This window comes from Triturus cristatus, chromosome 4_2, assembly GCF_964204655.1.
Source record: "Triturus cristatus chromosome 4_2, aTriCri1.1, whole genome shotgun sequence".
NCBI lineage: Eukaryota > Metazoa > Chordata > Amphibia > Caudata > Salamandridae > Triturus > Triturus cristatus.
This window is the reverse complement of record NC_140586.1, coordinates 16,195,922-16,202,818: the sequence shown is the minus strand read 5'-3', so window position 1 is coordinate 16,202,818 and position 6,897 is coordinate 16,195,922.

Genomic DNA, 6,897 nt, shown 5'->3' with positions numbered 1-6,897 from the left:
GGAACGTAAATATTACAATTAACTTTTGAAATAAAAAGTTTGCTATTGTTTTCGTTTTGTTTTGTAACTTTCTTGTTATTGTTTGTTTTTTTGTTAATCAAAAATGTTTCATTTATGTGTTACAGGTTCTTGCGAGTTGCTGTGAGATACAGTGAAAATGGACGTAGAAAAGTGTTTCATTTGTGATGTGGTGTTTCAAGAAGATGGAGATGTATCGATACTCACTGAAAGAGGAGTGACTGGAATTCAAAAAACATGCAAGGAGAGAAAAATATCTAAGTTTCACGTTTGTGTTGGGCAGAAAGTTCACAAGAAATGTAGAGCGCGTTTTGTTAACTTGAAAACTCAGTTCCAGCAGAAAGAACCAGATCCCACAACTTCTCGTGATCTACGGTCATGTGAAACCCCGTTTGATTTTAGAAAAAATAGTTTTTTCTGTGGTACTGAGTTCAGTTTATACTTCAGGGAGAGGAAAAAAAATGCGTGGTTTAATGCACGAACAGTTGAATTCAAATCATCAGTTTTACAAAAATGCAACAAACGCAATGATGAATGGGCAGACAAAGTTAAGAGACGTATCCAAAATGTGTCTGATTTACATGCTGTAGATGCATGCTACCACAAACAGTGGTACGTCAATTTTTATACTGGAAAATTCATTCTCGGGCAGTTCACTGATAACCCTCCAATATCTTCAGGTCGACCAGAGGACTCAGTTCGCCAGAAAACTTTTCTTCAAGTAGTTAAATACATGGAGGCAAATGATGAAGAACAAACTACTGTTAAAGAACTTGTTAATAAAATGCGAGAATTAGTGCCAGAAGATAGCGAACCATACAGTTCGAAGTATATGAAACAAAAACTCAAAGAGCATTTTGAAGATGAAATCTTAATAGGAACAGTTGCAGGGACTGCTGATGTTGTTACTTTTAAAAGTACAGCTACTCATGTATTGCAAGAGTACCACAGTCATAGCCATGAAGATGTTGAAGAGGATCGAAACAATCTCCTTATGGCAGCTGCTGAAATAATAAGAAATTATATGAAAGACATCCCTGTAGAACCAGAAACATATCCACCCATTGAAAACATGAGCAGTGTTGACTATAATGTGAGCTATATTCCTGATTCATTAAGGCTCTTATTATCAGTTTTTGTTACTGATAAAACCAACAGAGAGAGAAAAGTAGCTTCTATAGGACAGGTAATTATGCAAGCTGTGCGCCCACGCGTCTTAGTTGCACCATTGCAGTTAGGGCTGGCAGTTCAATTACATGACAACACAAGCTCGAGGTTTGTAGTTGAAGCAGTAAATCATATGGGATTCTGCAGCTCCTATTCAGAAGTTCTTTGTTTTGAACGTTCAGCTGCAGCAGAAAGAGGAAATACTATACCTGTCCTTGTGGAACCTTCTGAAAGTCCTCCGAAATTCGTTCAATATGCAGCTGATAATATTGATCACAATATTATTACAATAGGTGGCCATGGTACTTTTCATGGAATGGGCATTATCGCCACTGTGACTCCAAATGGAAAATTTTCAACGGTCATTAAGAAACGTCAAGTTTCATTTGAAGAACTGAGGAGGTTGGGGCAAATCCCAATAAAAACATATCGTTCACAGGCCAGTGGGATGCATTTCTTAAAGTATAATACCATTAAGGAAATCGCGTACAGTGACCCATCTGCAAACCTTGATATTTTATTGAACATCTCACATCTACTCAGCAACAGTGTTCCAGGATGGCAAGGAGTATTCCAACTACTACATAAAGGTAACCATCCCGGTGTATCATCTGTCATCTTTCTGCCAATGATTAACATGGATCCAACAAATGAGACGTGTATTCTCTCAACACTGTTTTTTGTTTCTGACCATGCCAAGAGATACAGCCAGACCCCTATTATAACATTCGACCAGCCTCTTTTCCACAAAGCACTTACCATCATAGCCAATGAATCACAGGATAGTCCTTTGAAGAAGGTCATTCTGAGACTAGGAGGCCTGCACACAATCATGAGTTTTCTTGGATGCATCGGTTTTTTGATGAGTGAAGCAGGCTTGGTTGATATACTTGAGATCATATATGCAGGAAATGCTGTAAAGCACATGCTTTCTGGTAAAGCTATTGCAAGAGCGATTCGTGGTCATCTTATTGTTTCATCAGTTTTCAACATGATTTTAGCAACGCAAGCCCTAGCTGATAACGACGATTTACAGGCAGCTAGGTCATTGTTTAATAATCTTCTTAATGGGAAGCTTTCTGTTGAGGATGTTACACATAATGCTGTTGTCGAAATTGCAACCAAACTGCTGAAGGCCAAAGATGAACTTAAATTTTACAGGACTCCTCGACTTTGGTTGCAATATTTGGAAATGGTCAACATCCTGAAACAATTCTTAAAAGCTGAAAGAACAGGAAATTGGCATCTACATCTTGCAATGGTATAGGAGAGGCTACCTTTTTTTGCAGCATGTGGTCATAATTTATATGCCAGTTCTGCACGACTGTATTATGAGAGAATGGTTGAGCTTGAATTTGAAGCTCCTGATGTATACACGGCATTTACAAATGGTCTGCATGTTGTCCGAAGAAGTGATAGGTTTTGGGGTGGCCTTTCCACCGATTTGGTAATTGAACAAGTTCTAATGAAGAATATAAAAGGGTTCGGCGGAATGACCCATGGAAAAGGTATGACAGAACAGCAGCAGTTTGTCTGGGTTATGTCACGCCCTATTTGCGCCCATTTGAATGAATGCATGCATGACTTTGCTTCAGTGAAGCATGCAGCAAGTGAGCAACATGTTACTATGACCAGTTCAAGAATTGAACGCGATAAAGGAGATACACAGAAAGTACTGGTATATGTAGAACAGCTCAATGTTTTTGAGCGAGACAGCAACCTGCGTAACATTGTCACAGGTGTTACTTATGGCAGTGATGTTAATCCTGAACTTGCAGAAGATATTGCAAATAGAATTCTTAATGAGATGACGGACAAAAGAGTCTCTGAGTTCTCTTTCAGAAAAAGCAACCAGGTGAAGGTAATGAAATCAGTTCAATCTGTTAAATTGAAAGAAGAAACCTTTGTTATGGATCCTGAACTATTGTTTCAGCGCTTGTTGCTTTGTGCTCAGACTAGTGGCGTGGATTTGCAGGTGGTGTTGCGTTATGAGCTTTGCTCATACCCAGCTAGTTTATTCAATAAGCATGGACTTATGAGGGAATCTGGGAAGTCGCAGCTTGCCAATTATATTAAAGAGCAAGTACCAGCCATTGCTGACATGCCCGAAAATATGCAGTTCGTCATTGATGGTGGGTGGTTACTACATCGCCTTCCTTGGAGTCCGAATCAGACATTCCATGAGCTGCTTTGTGCCTATGAGAGATATGTGCTAACAAAGTATGGCTAGGCAATAATAGTATTCGACGGATATGGAGATACGTTTTCTACAAAATCAGAAGCCCATCTAAAAAGAAACAGAGGTATTTTAGGACCTGAAGTAAATTTCATAACTTCTACCTCCATCGCCATCCAGAAACAATTATTTCTGAGTAATAATGAAAATAAACAAGCCTTCATTGATCAATTATCGCAAAAGTTACAAGAAGCTGGGTGTAAAACAAAGCAAGCTCATAGTGATGCAGACTTCATGGTCGTTTTGGAGGCTATTGAGTCGGCCAAAACTCATCCTACAGCCATTGTTGGCGAGGACACCGATCTTCTCACACTGCTCCATCATTTTCAAGAAAACCAATTTGATATTTTCCTTTGCCCAGAACCTAAGAAATCTTCCAAAAACATAACTGTGTATGATATTAGGAAATTAGCAAAAGCTTTAGGTAATGACGTCTGCTCTCACATCTTATTTGCTCACGCTGTATTAGGATGTGATACCACCTCCAAACAATTTGGAATAGGAAAACGTGACTCCATAAAGTTGCTAAGAAAATCAGGCAGCTTCAAAGAAAGTGCTGCCATTATCCAAACTTCACAAAAATCAACAGAAGAAATTAAAAATGCTGGTCTTAATGCTATTATAGAGTTGTATGGAGGAATAACAGGAGACAGCACACTACATGAAATGAGACTTCGAACTTTCACTTCAAAGGCAACAAAATCAACAATACATTTGAAACCGGAAGTCTTGCCTCCTACAGAGGATGCCTGCAAATTTCATTCACTCAGAGTATATCATCAGGTGCAGCAGTGGATGGGTATTCATATGGATCCATTACAGTGGGGATTTGAAGTGAAAGACTGAAGTTTGGCTCCCATTAGAATGAATCAAGTACCAGCACCAGATCATTTATTAAAATTTGTGAAATGTGGCTGTAGCAAGAGTCAATGTGCGACTCTGCAATGTATATGCAAAAGACAGGGAATAGTGTGCACAGATGCGTGCACAGATTGTTGAGGAATAAGCTGTTGCAATTCCATGGAAGTGGACATGGACGATGATTGAAATCCTACTATTCTTATACTGAGGAGTGCTGTTTGAATTTATCTCTTTAACAATTTTCATTTGTCAGTGTCATATTGAGAAGTGCTATATTATCCAGTTGAAATTTGTTTATCCTTTTCAAATGATGTTAAAAAAATGTAAATAAAAAAAAAAATCGAAACTATGTTTGGCATATTAACATATAATTATCGTTGTTTATTGTATTAATCCCAATTTGATATTATGGTCATTAGAAACAATTTTTGATGTTATTTTTGACTTTCCCAACCCTAAAAACATATTAAATGATACCACACATGGGCATATAAACAGTTATACCCTATATCTCTAATAATGGGCAGCCATCTTGAAAAATACGCCATATTGGATTAACGCGTCATGATAGAGTGGTAGACTTTTCACCATCGTTTTCTACGGAAATATTTCAATAACAATCCACTCATAGAAATTGTATTGCAATTAGTTCTAGGTTAGCCCATTTTTTGAACTAATTTGACTAGACTAGTGGGGTTGTTGAGTGATACAGAAGTGAAAAGAGGCGGGACTGTTGAGAAAAGCAGCGAAGTCATGCAGGAGGTGTGGAGAAATGAGAAAGTAACAAGGTGAAATAGCTGTGGAGATATAACACAATGAAAAGTTACCAAGGCTGTAGCGAGATGTACCAGTAGTAATGCAGGGCAGTGGCAGTAACGTAATAAATCACAAGGGGGTCCCCATGCAAGATATGCTGACGTGGTACATCACACTGACATCAGTAGGGGCTGAAGGGGCCCCCTCCAGTATGGGTAAGCCTGTGCCCCCCTTCCCCCACCGCAGGGACTGCGGGCCTTTGTTCGCCCCTGGGCTGTGGAGAGCTGGGGCAGTGAAGAGTTGTGGCACAGAAGTCAGAGCAGCTGACTCTGGTGCGCGGGGCTCACGGCTTACGGTTCGATCCCTGGCGCAGGCGGTAGCTCAGCTCGGCATCATGTGACTCTGGCCAATATCTCACTTAACCTCCCCGACGGCCCGAGTACCTGGATACTGTTAGGAGCGCTTTAGAAATTTGAGATTTCGAAATAGAAGAGTTGCAGAGACTGTAGAGCGATGTCACAGTGAAGAGATGCAGGGGCATTGGGTAGATGAGGAAGTAAAAAATTAGGGTCTGTGGACGAACTGGCCAGTGAATAGGCAAGAGATACAAAGCCTTGGAATAGAGGAGACTGCTAATAGATGCAAAGACTTTAGACAGAGAGCCAGGAAGTGATGTAGGGTTGTGGATTGATAGGCTCATAAAAAGAAGCAGGTGCTCACTACTGTAGCTTCAAGGCGGGAATTGAGGTGTTAACAGACCCCTGATAAATGTATTCTGCAGTAAATAGTGGGGTACCGGTGCACTCAGTCGGATATGGCGAGTTCTCTGTTGAATTTCACATGGATTTCTAAATATACACAGGGAAGAAACCCCACACTGTTGGTTGTTTTACAAAATGTTATGTTTCCTACCACTTACTACCCCTAACAATCAATATTCCCCTCTGTCTCCACTGTCCCTTACATCCCCCCTATGCGCTGCTTGACGTTTTATTGTATATTAACTAGATATGGCAGTGTGATCATTAGAAAATTTGAAGTTCGCACCCTCCCATTCTTTCTCACCAAGATACACGCCTGCAGTTGCCGTGGAAAGCTGTACCCAGGGCTTTAAGTGGGCCGGGTCTTGTGGGTGCTCAGCACCAGCAATTCTAAAAAGCAGGTGCTGAGACGGGTCGCTATCGAGCTCTCCATTTTCACCCTCAGGACAGGAAAAAATCTTGACTCTGCAGCAGTACCACCCTTCACTGCCTTTGAAGTAACTTCAAAGGGACTCGTTATGGGTATTTCATAGTCTCATCATTGCAAAACTGAAGCATTTTCATTGTTCTATATAACGACGTTTTTGCTGTTGCTTAGTTATCTTATGTAACTAACAACCATTGACAAAGCCAATAGTCCTGGCTTGTAGGTATAATGTTACGTGCTGTATTATATATCTGGACACAATGACAGAAACAGCAAAATACCAGTCGTGCGGCACATTGTGCTAAGCAGGGCACAAGTCCTTAAAAAAGAAGTGGGGGGACAAACCTAATTAATCAGTATGCAAGTGGCATCGTGGCACGTGACATCATGGCATGTGACATGGCTGCGCGTGAGGCGCGTGACATCACATCCTGTGACAGCACAGGAAGTGGCATCACAAGAATTGACATCAGATCTTAAGACCTCACATATATGTTTAGCAGGTCTATAGTGAGTACATTTGAGCACATTTCTAGTTTACTTGCAAACCCTCCTGATTTGCTTCTAGGTGTGAGGCTCCTGACTGCTGCCAGCCAGGAGACTCGAACAAAAGGAGGCCTGATGACCCTTCAAATTCGGCCTTTGTTATGGGCCCAGCAAGAGTCAGAAAT